Here is a 16,248-nt window from a genome sequence, read left to right on the forward strand (position 1 = left end):
TGAGTGACCCCTATAAAATCAATAATGAACAAATTTGATTGGGCATACATATGTGTTCAATATGGAGGATCATGGAAGCATACAAACTATTTGAGAGAATTCTACAAAGGCATGCCATCCTTCTTATACAAGGATTATGGGGATCTCTATATGTGTACAATATACATAGTCGAGGAGTGTCTTGCATGCCTAATTCACTATCAGCTAGTGAGGGAACTCAATCCCACCATTAAGGGCCCATTTGGCTATGGGAATAGGAATAGCTATTTTGGAATAGAAAATGGGGGTACATATTCCTATTCTCTATTTGGTTCAACCAAAATTTGATGGGGAATTCACAAACCCAAAAATTTATGTTTTCTAAAATAAATAAAATTGGAATAGGAATATGTATTCCAATTCCACCTATTTAGGTGGAATTGCAAAACCACAGTTTTGGACCAAAATTGGAATACATATTCCTATTTTATTTCATATTTCAATTCTGATTTAGTGCATCCAAACGAAGAATTCAAAATTTTAAGAATTTATATATGCCTATTCCACTTGTATTCTCACTACCAAATGGGCCCTAAATGTAGAACTATAGGGGAATGGAATATAAATGAGTCATGTTGTTGTTCTTTCAAGAATGGATATTTATGCAACCTTCAAGTGACATTGTGGAAGAAAGATCATGTATTTAAGAACATGGAATCATAACATTGTACTCGACCATATTTTTGGCCTATGAAAGGCAAGGATTTCAAGAAATAATGTGTGAATAACCACAAAAACATTTAAAAATGAGGAATTCAATTTGATCATGTTGTCTTCATGATTCAATACCTATAAAGGCCTAAGGTTGAGAAGTACATGAGCAATTTTATACGATTGCTTAGATACATGGTAGTCTCATTAAATAATTTCCACTACAACTAGACATTGTGTGTGGACTTTCATACTAAGTATCCACCATTGTCAATGCTTGAAGCCTATTTAAAAAATTGTAAAAGAGATATTATATCTCACCAAATGTTTAGATAAGCTAATGAAGGGTGCTCCCCCTAGTACCACAAACCTATAACAAAACCAAAGAAACAATAACAATTAGTAGGAACAAAATACGGGCTTCTTATTATCACCACAAATGTAGAATTATAGAATTTTGAAATACAATATGAAAACCCACATAGGTTCCTTTTTTATAATAATTTTCAACATAGAGTTGTGACCTATCACCCAGAGTTGTCCTAGACGATGTACATTCATTCCTTAAATAAACATTTTTGCACCACCTGGGAAGTTTCTAGATATCAAACCCTAACCCTTGAGATTGACTAACTCTAAAATTACATATAGAGTTAGCTTGATACACCTTTGACACTTATTTTGGAAATTCTGGTTGGCCCAACTTTAGAAGGCCATAACTTTCAAACCGTTGCCTCGATTGGCTATTATAACTACTTTTTAGAATCCTCAACTTTTAATCTATAGGGCTTGAATTGCTCAAGTTCTAGTTGACCATATTTTAGAGCCCATCTGGGGCCTATAAGGTCTTCAATGGTGATCCTAAAGTTTTTATACTAAAATTACATACCAAAAATCTATAATAAATCCATGAATACTCATGATATGGCATTGAGCCTAAACTGGTAGGATGATATATCCAAGATGAACATCCACCTTTGAAATTAGGACATTCTGAGTTCATATGAATAACTTACTAAGTAGCAAGCTTCCATAAACAATAAGTTTGCACTAAGACAACCCTTATTCAAGAAACAAAAATGAAATACTGTTGGGTGATGCAAAATTGATCTTACACCTAGGATGGTCCTACATCATAAGAAAATGGAAATGAAATCAAAGGACTCTGGCAAAAAGAGACACCATTACAAGATGTTTCCATAAGTGAGCTATGGAATGATAATCTCGGGAGATGGTTTCAAACTCTCTTTGATGTTTGTTAAATTTGCATTGCTAAACTTGCCTTTGTAGGATGGAATTACTCCAACAATTTGAAGAGCATATTGAAAGAATGGAGAAATACTTGGAAGTGAGTAGATGAATTTGGATTCTCTACTTCATTGAGGTGTTTAGAGTCAATATTAATGGACAATTCATTGGAGTGTAATGGAAAAATAAATTTCAAAAAGTGTGAGGAGCTCTAAAATATTTTCACCATGAGCACGAGATCACCACTAAAGGAATTATTGAAATTTTTTTTATACATGGAAGTGTATGAAATGCTATCTCAACAAAGTCAACAATTGGATCTATTTAAAGATTTAAATATGTGAAAAATATATAAATGATAACTAACACTAGTACATTTGCACTTTTCTTTCTACCAAAATATTTTACCAAAGCTATGATTCCTTCTTCTTCTTCTTTTTTTCATTCCCGCGTTGGTCAAAAATAAAAATTCTATGCCCAATTTGGTCAAAATTTTGACAAACCTATGTTTTTCCAAGTTGAATTTTCACCAACTCAATGTTATACCAAAAAAAGAATTTTTTTTATAATTTTATGTCGTATTATATTACTAAAGGTATGAGCACGAGTAGCAGCAAAATTGGGGCTTCATTTGTGCATCGGGTAATACTAGCACAAATTCACCTATGTATTGGGGATTTTCCCATTTTGGCTTTGTGCAAATCAGTTGGCATACATTGAGTCCTAGGTGTGGAGCTGAGCCAAAATTCCATTGTTTTAGGTTTTTCTTCTCTTCCAAGGCTCAATGCATACATCTATACTTTTAGATCTTTAGCTTTGGATTTTTTCAATTGATTTGTGTTTAAGTGTCATGTAGGTTGGATTGGGAAAGAGCAAGGGATTGCCATGATAACACCTCCTCTTAATCCAAGCATGGAAAGATGATCCCATTTCTCTCTCATCTCAATTTTTTAAACTTCACTTGCTGTTTTCAATAACTTTTCCTAGTTTGCTAACAGTTTTCTTTTAGGTTTTATTCCCGAGGCCCAACCTATTCTGAAGGTTGTGAAATATTAAACCTTATTAGACCTCTCCATTTATTAGACCTTGACTTTTTCTATTATGGAGAAGACTAGGTTGAACAATGTATATGTGACAATCTTGACCCTAAATGCAGAGGATAGTGCTAACAATTTGTCTCATGCCATGGTATTGTCCTTTTTTGTCTTTAGTAGTTCAATATGTTGTTAAATTTTTCTTTTTTGTGAGATCAGTCATATGATTGGAAAATGATAACTCAAGGCAATAATAAGATCCTGGGTGATCTTTAAATGATCTTGCATTACCTCAAGATGAGGTAGTAGTAATGCTTGAATTGTTGAAAATATAGATGGAGTAACTAAGACAGGGGGTGAATCAGTTACCACAAAAATAAATCCATTGATCCCTTAGGTGTCTTATAAAACTAATTATTGCTATCACTCGCTAACCATACAAAATTTTTTTAACTTGGTAAATGTAGTGTATGTTATCTTATTACTGATCTTTAAACATGCATGCATAAAAGAAATAACATGAACACAAGAGACACTAGATTTAACGTGGAAACCCAATATGGGAAAAACCACCAAGTAACTAGCTAATAATTTTCACTCTTCTGAAGTGAGCTTTGTTAGTAGCCAACCTAGTTAAAGATTACAAAACACACTATTAGGTGTGACCTTGTTAGAGGATTTAATCACCCTACTAGGAGTGGCCTTGCTAGAGGACTTTAGAAAAATTCAAAAGAACTATCACCTTGTTAGAGGATTTACAAAATTTTTGCTAAACAAACTCTATTAGGAGATTTAGAAATCACTGCTACAATGATGAAAAAGTAACAATGACTTGACCTGAATGAGATGCAATTGAATTGCTGATACAGATCTCTATTTTGCTTCACTAGATCCTCAATGATCAAATACAACTTTTTTGCTCCTCAAAGATATCTAATCCTTCCAAAATTTTCTCATACTTTCCTCTTCACATAATCAACATATTTGCATGCTTGCTCATTCATTCATATAATTCACAACTTGACTTTTCATATATACCTTCCAAATTATCAAGTTGGCTTGATTACAAGTTACAATTAGCAATAAACATTACCTTTGTTAGCTACAATTATTATAGAAAAAAATTATACTTTATTTTCCAAAAAAATGAAATCCTTCATTAGCCGACCTTGCTTGGTAAACACTACTCCAAAAATGATTTCTAGTGTTAACTGACTGAAGCTCAGTGAACACTGTGAATTCTACAAAATCCTTTGGAGATCGAGTGAACTTGGTAAACACTGACTTTCCTTTGCTAACCTTGTGAGCTCAGTTACCACTGACTTCTTCCACAAAATCCTTCAATGCCCATATGAGCTCGGTAGAAATTGTTTCCATGGAGTATTTTTAGGAATGCTTAGTAGACTCTGAATTTTGCTTTGCAAACCAACTGAACTCAGTAGACTTTGTCTAATGATTGATATGACATTTGTGTAACATCAAAGACAACACTCAATTAAAAAATTATATCCAACAATCTCCCTCTTTGGCATTGATGGAAACACAAGATGTCATAGCACAATGGAATTTTCGAAGAAAATATCCTTAGTTTCATTCTAATTCTCATCTGATCATTTGAACTCCTTTCAGTTAGTAGACACTGCATACATCTCCCTCTTACTGCAAACTGATCCCTCTAGAGAAATTTCAGACTTCTCCCTCTTAAAACAAATTTCATGAGATATGATAGTAAACTTCTCCCTCTTTGAAAACACATGCCAAAGACAACACATACCAAATAAATAACAATGTACCTTGAGTACTAATTCATATGCAATGTTCCCATGACTATGCTGCATCAACTAATAGATCTTCTACTTGGTTCTTGTTGATGCATCACTAAAACTATATTTTAGTGAGCTTCAGATAGGGGAATGACCCCTAACTTACCTCTTAGATACAAGAATGCATCCTTAGGTAATGGCTTGGTGAATATGTCAGAAATTTGTTCTTTTGTATGGACATATTCCAATCTGATCTCCTTATCTTGCACCAATTCTCTGACAAAGTGATACTTTATTGCAATGTGCTTGGTTTTAGAATGCATCACTGAATTCTTTGATATGTTAATTGCACTTGTATTATTAAAAAACATAACAATTGGTTCTTTGATCTCAACCTTCATGCCTTCCAATAATTGCTTGAACCAAACAGTATTAGAGTAGTTTACTATTGCTACAACATACTTTACTTCTGCTATAGATTGGGATGTACAATTTTTCTTTTTACTTGTCCAAGATACGAACCTCTTTCTAAGAAAGAATGCTCCACCACTTATACTTTTTCTATTATTAATGTTTCCTGCCCAATCAGCATCAATAAACACTTTCAAGTCCAAATTACCTCCAAATTTGTACCACAGTCCATAATCTTTAGTTCCTTTCAAGTACCTAAAGATCCTTTTGATTGCCATTATGTGATTTTCTCTTGGTTTTGCTAAAAATCTTGCCACTATACCAACTGCAAGAGCAGTATCAGGCCTTGTATGAACCACATATTGCAACTTTCTAATCATTGATCTATATAAGGTTTGATCTACCTCCTTTGACTCATCATCCTTGGTAAGCTTTAGTCCAGTACACATGGGAGTTCCAACTAGTTTACAATCTTCCATACCAAACTTCTTGAGTATCTCCTTGATGTATTTAGATTGAGTGATGTAGATATCATTCTTGCTCTATTGAATCTGAAGACCAACAAAGAATTTAATCTCACCAAACATTGACCTCTTGAATTCCTTGTTCATTTGTTCTAAAAATTATTTGCATAGATCATCATTCCCTATGAAAAAAGTATCATCCACAAATATTTTTGCCAAAACAATCTTGTTATCTAGTCCTTCTTTGATATACAAGCTACTGTTATCATTAGTTCTTTGAAAACCAATCTGAATAAGATAGTTATGCAATCTTTCATACCATGTTCTAGGGGCTTGTTTTAGACCATACAATGCTTTTTGTGATTTGTAGACCATGTCCTTCTTGTCTGGATCAACAAAACCTCCAAGTTGTTCAATGTAAACTTCTTCATCTAGAATACTATTAAGAAATGTAGATTTGACATCCATTTGATATACCTTAAATCCTTTGTGTTTAGCATATGCAAGTAAGGTTCTGACACCTTCCAATTTTGCAATAGGAGAAAAAGTTTCTCCATAGTCTATTCCTTCTTCTTCAGAGTATCCTTTACATACCAATCTAGCTTTTTTCCTTAATACCTTACCATCTTCATACAACTTATTTTTGAATACCCACTTAGTTCCAATCACATTTTTATCTTTAGGCCTGGGTACAAGAGTCCATATATTTTTCTTCTCTATTTGATCTATCTCTTCATTCATAGCCTCAATCCAATTTTCATTCTCCAATGCATCTTTGACATTTCTAGGTTCAAAATTAGCAAGTAAAGAAGTACCTTTTAACTTCTTTTCATAGTACCCTCTATTTTATCTCCAATAATCTAATCTAGTGCATGATGCCTCCTGCCATACTTGGCCAATACAGGCTACTTTCCTTTTGAATGAATTGCATTGTCATCCTCTTGCACTTCAACTTTAGGTTCTGGCTATTCTAGCTTGGTTGACATTAGCTCGGTAGACATTGGCTCGATAGCATCAGACTGTGACTCGAGTTCTTGCAACTCGGCTTGAACTTCTTGCAACTTGGTAACTGAAAAATCAGGAGTAGAAGTTTCCTAATTGATAGATGTATCTGGAACTATATCAAGTTCAATGAAAACAAATCTCCTATAATCTTCTAGTTCCTTCTTGCTTTTTTCTTCAGTCCTTTCTGCAAACTCATCAACTCTCACATGTGCACTTTTTATGATTTTGTGAGTAGACAAATTCAAACATCTATATGCCTTACTCTTGCAAGAATATCTCAAAAATATGCTTTGATCACCTTTCACATCAAATTTTCCTTTTTTAGATTCTTCCAAAATATAATATTTTCTTCCAAATACTTTTAGGTAACTTACATTGGGATTATAGCCATACCATAACTAATGGGGGGTTTTGAATGAGTCCTTCTTCAACTGTACTTAGTTCAAGGTATGAATTGCAGTGCTGATAGTTTCCTTCCAATATTTGATAGCAATGTTATTTTCAATCATTAGAGTTCTTGCACAATCCATAATAGATCTGTTCCTCCTTTCAGTTATTCCATTCTGCTTGGGAGTACCAAGTGTTGATACCTATCTTTTGATTCCTTGTTCAATGCAAAAGTTATTGAATTCACGGGAGATGAATTCGCCACCTTTGTTTGATCTCAAACATTTCAATGTTTTCCTTGTCTCCTTCTCTACTCTATCCAAATACCATTTGAACTTCTCAAATGCTTATGATTTCTCTCTCAAATACATAGTAGTCATCATTCTTGAGTAATCATCAACAAAAAGAATGAAGAAATTTTCTCTAGTATAGCTCTCAACTCCAATAGGTCCACACAAATCAGTATGCACAATTTCCAAAAAAATTTCAGACTGATAGTTTTTACTTTTAAAACTAGTCTTTTCCATCTTACCAATCTAACAATTCTTTTTTAGACCAACATCAAGTTTCTTTATAGTAGGAATGCCTCTTACTTTCCTAAATTTTCTTATTTTGACTAGGTTATCAAAATTTACATGACATAACCTTCTGTTCCACAACCAACTTTCTTCAACTTGAGCAATAAAACATGAACATCCACCTAGTTCAAGATAGAACAAGTTACCTTTTGTCTTTATGCCTGATCCAATTAGTTTTCCTTTGTCATCAAGCAGTCTTGCCTTTCCGTGCATGAATTCCACCTTGAATCCAATACTAATTAGTTATGCCACACTTAATAGATTTTGTTTTAGTCCATCAACCTAATAGGCATTATCACATAAAAGCTCTTTGGTTATTGAGATTCTTCCTCTTCCTTTTGTACAACAAGGTTCATTATTACCAAACCTCAAACTACACCATCATCGTCTTCAAAATGATCAAACCTAGTTTTATCACCAGTCATATGATGAGAGAAACTATTTTCTATTATCCATGTATCATTTTTGCTCATATGAGAGATAAGTGCCATCTTATCTTCCTCATCATTATCAAATTCATCTTTTATGGCAATGTAAACAATTTCATCTTCACTATTATCAAAATCCTTAGAATCCTTAGCCATAAAACATGTTTTCTTACCTTTGTCCTTGAATGATTTGAAGTCTTTGAAACCCTTTTTGCCATTGCACTTATGACCTTTTTTTTCATCCTTGTTTTTCTTATTTGGGCATCTAGCTGCAATATGACAAATTTCTTCACATTAAAATCATATTAAAGGAACTTTACCTTTGTATTTTTCTTTGCCTCTAGAATATTTTCTTGCAAATAGAGCTTCAACTACTTTAAGATCACTATTAGAACTCTCTTATGATTCTTCTTCATTTTCTGACTAAAATTCCTTTATCTTCTTTCCTATTTCCATGAGTGAAATCTTACCTTCAAATACTAATTAAATGTTCTTGGAAGCTGGGACATAGTTGTCAAATTTATCTAGCTCAAATGATGTCAATCTTCCTACTATGGCCTCTAAATTTATCTTATGATTTGCTTCACATCTTCTTTCTTGAATTGCAGAAACTCTTATTGCATAAATGGGAAGCAATGTTCTAAGAACTTTACTTACAACTATTTCCTCCTTGATATCTCCTCCAGAAGCTTTGATTGCACTGAAACTTGCTTTGAGGGTATGTGCAGGATCATGGTGTACCAAACTATGGCCTTAAGTGGCAGTGAAAAATCAAAAAATCAGGGTTATGTCAACTTGACACATAATTTTAAAGTGGTTATGGACTTTATATCAAAAAGTTGTAAGAAAATAATCTGTAAGAAATTGAATGTAGTTTCTAAACTACTAGGCCTTATCAGGAGAAAAAAATAATTGATTGGTCAAAAGGTTGAATTTTAATGCAGTACTACAAAAATTTCAGGGCAAAAATAAAAAGTAGGTGTATGTCTGACCACCTTAATCAAAATCAAATGATAATATTTTTTTAATATAATTATAGATATGAAAAGTAAACTCATGCCCGAATGTGACGCATATTTTTTGATATTTTTATTCCAAATAAATAATTAAATATGAATTTTTTACCAAAACTTTTTCGAAAAAAAAAAAGTCTCATTTCTGACCACCTTAATTAATAGAAAATTTTACCAAATTTTATTTTATTTTATTTTTTCTTATACTAGGTGAAGCATAGAATGTGATGTAACTTTTAGATTTAAAAAATGTTATATCATTTGAAAATTATAGCTGTTTTTCAATCAGTATGTCAATCAACACTTTACAATAATCTTCATTGATAATTAACTAATAAATAGTTATCAATCTCAAAATTTGACAAAAATTATATTGATGGAATCTTCAGAGCGATATTAAAAAACCCTTTTCATTTCATTCAATTTCAATCAAAATAACATTGTCAGACGACTACCCGAAGTCTGAGTATCACTAAAACCCTCTTCAAACACGTCTTTTGGGTTGACCGGGTAAGCTTGGTAAATACCAAGCCTAATCGGATATCGGATTTGAAATCGGATATCGGATTTGAAATTGAATATTGGATTTCAAATCGGATATCCGATATGGCTAGGTGAATTTTGGTGAGAAATTTGAAATCCCAACCCATTTTGGAAGGAAAACCGGATTCAAGACTTATAACTTATGATTTATAAATTATTTTTGTTATATTACTATGTAAATATGTACTATAATATTATATATATATATATATATTATAACGTAATCTAAAGATATAACATATAATATATTAATATATAATAATATATTATGTTATTCTCATTATAATCTATAAATATAATTTATATTATTATTATTTTTACTAAATATAATAACGTAATATATATATATTATATATATAAGTATGTTATTAATATATATATAAAATAATGTAATATTTTTATTAAATATAATAAAGTAATATATATATATATATATATATATTATAACGTAATATTTTTATTAAATATAATAACCTTATATATATATATATATATAAGTATGTTATTAATATATATATATATAATAACTTAATATATATTATAACATAATATTTTATAGCTTATAATTTATTTTTAAAAAAAATTTATATTACTATGTAAATATGTATTATAATATATATATATATATATATATATATATATATATATATATATATATATATATATATATATATATATATATATATATATATATATAATAACGTAATGTAAAGATATAACATATAATATATTAATATATAATAATATATTATGTTATTCTCATTATAATCTATAAATATAATTTATATTATTATTATTTTTACTAAAGATAATAACTTATATATATATATATATATATATATATATATATATATATATATATATATATATATATATATATATATATATATATATATATATCTGTGTGTGTGTGTGTTATTAATATATATTATTATATTAATATGTATGTTATTAATATATATGTATATTATTAATATATATGAGTCAAAGGGGCTCATAGGTTGACCTATGACCCCCTTCGACCCATTACATAACAACATATGTCCCTAGGGGTCCTAGGAACCCTAGTGACATATTAGAATCATTCTTATGGGTTGAAGGAGGTCATAGGTTGACTTATGAACCCTTTCGACGCATTACATTATGACATATGTCCCTAGGGGTCCTAGGACCCTTAAAGACATATTAGAATCATTTTTATGGGTCAAAGGGGGTCATAGGTTGATCTATGACCTCATTCAACCCATTAAATGATGACATATGTCCCTAAGGGTCTAGGACCCATAGGGACATATTAGAATCGTTCTTATGGGTCAAAGGGGGTCATAGGTTGACCTATGACCCCCTTTGACCCATTAAATGATGACATATGTCCCTAGGGGTCCTAGGACCCCTAGGGACATATTAGAATCGTCCATATGGGTCAAAGGGCATCATAGGTTGACCTATGACCCCCTTTGACCCATTACATGACGACATATGTCCCTAGGGGTCCTAGCACCCCTAGGGACATATTAGAATCATTCATATGGGTTGAAGGGGCTCATAGGTTGACTTATGATCCCCTTCGACCCATTACATAATGACATATGTCCCTAGAGGTCTTAGGACCCCTAGGGACATATTAGAATCATTCTTATGGGTCGAAGGGGGTCATAGGTTGACCTATGACCCACTTCAACACATTACATGATGACATATGTCCCTAGGGGTCCTCAAAACTCTAGGGACATATTAGAATTGTTCTTATGGGTCAAAAGGGGTCATAGGTTGACAATTGACCCACTTCGACACATTACATAATGACATATGTCCCTAGGGGTCCTAGGACCCCTAAAAACATGTAAGAATGCATCATATGGATCAAAGGGTGTCATAGGTTTACCTATGACGCCCTTCAACCCATTAAATGATGACATATGTACATAGGAGTCCTAGGACACCTAGAGACATATTGCAATCATTCTTATGGGTCAAAGGCGGTCATAGGTTGACCTTTGATCCCCTTCGACCCATTAAATGATAACATATGTTCCTAGAGGTCCTAGGACCCCCAAGGACATATTAGAATCGTTCTTATGGGTCAAAGGGGGTCATAGGTTGACCTATGACCCCCTTCGACCAATTACATGACCACATATGTCCTTAGGGGTTCTAGGACCCCTAAGGACATATTAGAATCATTTTTATGGGTCAAAGGGGCTCATAGGGTGACCTATGACCCCCTTCGACTCATTAGATGATGACATATGTCCTTATTGGTCAAAGGGGGTCATAGGTTGACTTATGACCCTCTTCGACACATTACATGACGACATATGTCCCTAGGGGTCCTAAGACACCTAGAGACATATTAGAATGCTTCATATGGGTCAAAGGGTGTCATAGGTTGACCTATGACCTCCTTCGACCCCTTAAATGATGACATATATAGCAAGGGGTCCTAAGACCCCTAGGGACATATTAGAATCGTTCATATGAGTCAAAGGGGGTCATAGGGTGACCTATCGCCCCCTTCGACCAATTACATGACGACATATGTCCCTAGGGTTCCTAGGACCCCTAGGGACATATAAGAATCGTTCTTATGGGTTTAAGGGGGTCATAGGTTGACCTATGACCCCCTTCGATCCATTACATGATGACATATGTCCCTAAGGGGTCCTAGGAATCCTAGGGACATATTAGAATCGTTCTTATGGGTCAAAGGGGCCCATAGGGGTACCTATGATCCCCTTCGACCTATTAAATGATGACATATGTTCTTAGGGGTCCTAGGACCCCTAGGTAGATATTAGAATCACTTTTATGGGTCGAAGAGGGTCATAAATCAACCTATGAGCCACTTTGATCCATATGAATGATTCTAATATGTCCCTAGGGATTGTAGGACTCCTAGGGACATATGTCATCATGTAATGGGTCGAAGGGGGTCATAGGTCAAACTATGACCCCATTTGACCCATATGAATAATTCTAATATGTCCCTAGGGGTCCTAGGACACCTAAGGACATATGTCATCATGTAATCTGTCGAAGGGGGTCATAGGGGTCATAGTTTAACCTATGATGCCCTTGAACCCATAAGAATGATTCTAATATGTCTCTAGGGGTCCTAGGACCGCTAGGGACATATGTCATCATTTAAAGGGTCAAAAGGGGTCATAGGACAACGTATGACCCCCTTTGACCCATAAGAATGATTCTAATATGTCCCTAGGGGTCCTAAGATTGCTAGGTACATATGTCATCATTTAATGGGTCAAAGGGGGTCATAGGTTGACCTATGACCCCTTTTGACCCATATGAAGCATTCTAATATGTTCGTAGGGGTCTTAAGATCCCTAAGGACATATGTCGTCACGTAATGGTTCGAAGGGGGTCATAGGTCACCCTATGACCCCCTTTGACCCATAAGAACAATTCTAATATGTCCCTAAGGGTCCTAGGACCCCTAGGGACATATCTTGTCATTTAATGGCTAAAAGGGGGTCATAGGTCATCATATGACCCCGTTTAACCCATATGAAGCATTCTAATATGTCCCTAAGGGTCTTAGGACCCTTAGAGACATATGTCATCATGTAATGTGTCGAAGGTGGTCATAGGTCAACCTATGACCCCCTTTGACCCATAAGAATGATTCTAATATGTCCCTAGGGGTCCTAGGACCCCTAAGGATATATGTCATCATTTAATGGGTCGAAGGGGGTCATAGGTCAACCTATGACACCCTTTGACCCATATGAAGCATTCTAATATGTCCTTAGGTGTCCTAGGACCCCTAGGGACATATGTCATCATTTAATGGGTTGATGGGGGTCATAGGTCACCCTATGACCCCCTTTGACCTATAAGAACAATTCTAATATCTCCCTTTGGGTCCTAGGACCCCTAGGGACATATGTCATCATGTAATTGGTCGAAGGGGGTCATAGGTCAACCTATGACCCTCTTTGACCCATAAGAATGATTCTAATATGTCCCTAGGGGTCCTAGGACCCCTATGGACATATGTCATCATTTAATGGGTCGGAGGGGGTCATAGGTCAACCTATGACCCCCTTTGACCCATATGAAGCATTCTAATATGTTCGTAGGGGTCCTAGGATCTCTAAGGACATATGTCATCATGTAGTGGTTCAAGGAGGGTCATAGGTCACTCTATGACCCCCTTTGACCCATAAGAAGCATTCTAATATGTCCCTAGCTGTCCTAGGACCCCTAGGGACATATGTCATCATGTAATGTGTCGAAGGGGGTCATAGTTCACCCTATGACCCCCTTCAAACCATATGAAAGATTCTAATATGTCCTTAGGGGTCTTAGGACCCTTAGGGACATATGTTATCGTGGAATGTGTCGAAGGGGGTCATATGTCACCCTATGATTCCCTTCGACCCATATGAATGATTCTAATATGTCCCTAGGGGTCTTAGGACCCCTAAGGACATATGTCATCGTGGAATGTGTTGAAGGTGGTCATTGGTCACCCTATGACCCCCTTCGACCCATATGAATGATTCTAATATGTCCCTAAGGGTCCTAGGACCCCTAGGGACAAATGTCATCTTGTAATATGTCGAAAGGGTTCATAGGTCATCCTATGACCCCCTTCGACCCATATAAACTATTCTAATATGTCCCTAGGGGTCCTAGGATCCCTTAGGGACATATGTCATCATGGAATGTGTTGAAAGGGGTCATAGGTCATCTTGTGAGCCCTTTTGACCCATATAAATGACTCCACTAGAAATAATATAGTAAAAATAATAATAATATAGTATAACAATCATATATATATATATATATATAATTTATAGATTATAATAATAATAACATAATATATTATATATTATAATTTACATATGATAATAATAATAATAATATATTATAGATTATAATTTATATATGATAATAATAATAATATGTATTAATAACATATATATAATATATTACGTTATTATATTTAATAAAAATATAGTAAATATAATAATAATATATTATAATAATATATATTATATTTATAGATAATAATAATAATAATAACATAATATATTATTATATATTAATAGATTATATATTATATCTTTACATTACATTATATATATAATATTATATTATTATATAATATATAGATTATATATTATTTTATATATAATAGTTATGTTATTATATTATATATTTATAGATTATATATTATATCTTTACATATTTCATAACTCAAATTAGTTATATCACTTACAAATTTGTTTTTCCCTCTAATTTTTGTCCCTTTTCCCTCCAATTTTTATGCCGCCAATATCGGATATCGGATCTCATATCGGATATCCAATATGAGATCCGATATCCGATATGAGATCCGATATCTAATCTCATATCGAATATCTGATAAGGCTTGGGCCTTACTTTCCAGGTTTGGTACCTGGATAGGTGAAAAAAAGTCAGAGCGGATTTTGAAGCACTTTTATATGTGTTCAAACTCTATTTTTTTCACATTGCCACTTTTTGGCACACCATGATCCTGCACATACCCTTGACTCTTTTAGCATATTTGGCAATGTTCTCATTTTCTCTCATTTTCATCCGATCAAATTGTCCTCTTAGACTTTTTGCTTTGGCTCTTCTCACATTGTCATCACATCCATAGATATCTTTCAGCTTGTTCCACATAGCAAAGGCAATTGTGCAATCCTTAATGTCATCAAATTCTTCATAGCTTAGAGTAGATGCAATAGCTATCATTATGGTGTTATGAGTCTTTTTCTCAACAATGTCATTGAAAAATAATGTTCTACAAGGTGTTGAGTATTCTTGGTTAAGGTATTTCAATCTTGAATCTCCAATGGAAGCCAAATGAAGTCTCATCAATCCTTGCCATGTTGAAAATTTATTCCTATTAAGCCTTGGAATTTCTCTCTTGTAAGACATCCTGATCTTTAGCTTAGACCCTTAAAATCTTTCCTACAAGCACCAAAAGCTCTGATACCAATTGTTGGAAATATAGATGGAGTAACTAAGAGGTGGGGATGAATCAGTTACCACACAAATAAATGCACTAATCCCTTAGATGTCTTATAAAACTAGTTACTGTTGTCACTTGGTAACCATACCAAAATGTTGTAACTTAGTGAATGCAGTGTATGTTATCTTATTACTGATCTTTAAACATGCATGCATAAAAGAAATAACATGAACACAAGAGACACCAGATTTAATGTGGAAACCCAATATGGGAAAAACCACCAAGTAGGTAGTTACTGAATTTCACTCTTCTGAAGTGAGCTCTATTAGGAGCCAACCTAGTTAAAGGTTACAAAACACACTATTAGATGTGACCTTGTTAGAGGATTTAATCACCCTACTAGGAGTGTCCTTGCTAGAGGACTTTAGAACAATTCAAAAGAACTATTACCTTGTTAGAGGATTTACAAAATGGCTACTAAACCAACTCTGGTAGGAGATTTAGAAATCACTGCTACAATGATGAAAATGTAACAATGACTTGACCTGAATGAGATGCAACTAAATTGTTGATACAGATCTATGTTCTACTTCACTAGGTCCTCACTAATCAAATACAACTTTGCTACTCCTCAAGGATATCTGATCCTTCCAAAATTTTCTTACACTTTCCTCTTCACATAATCAACACATTTGCATGCTTGCTCATTCATTCATAGA

This window comes from Cupressus sempervirens, chromosome 5 (genome assembly GCF_028749045.1).
Source record: "Cupressus sempervirens isolate cs-2001-9-10 chromosome 5, ASM2874904v1, whole genome shotgun sequence".
NCBI classification, from domain to species: domain Eukaryota; kingdom Viridiplantae; phylum Streptophyta; class Pinopsida; order Cupressales; family Cupressaceae; genus Cupressus; species Cupressus sempervirens.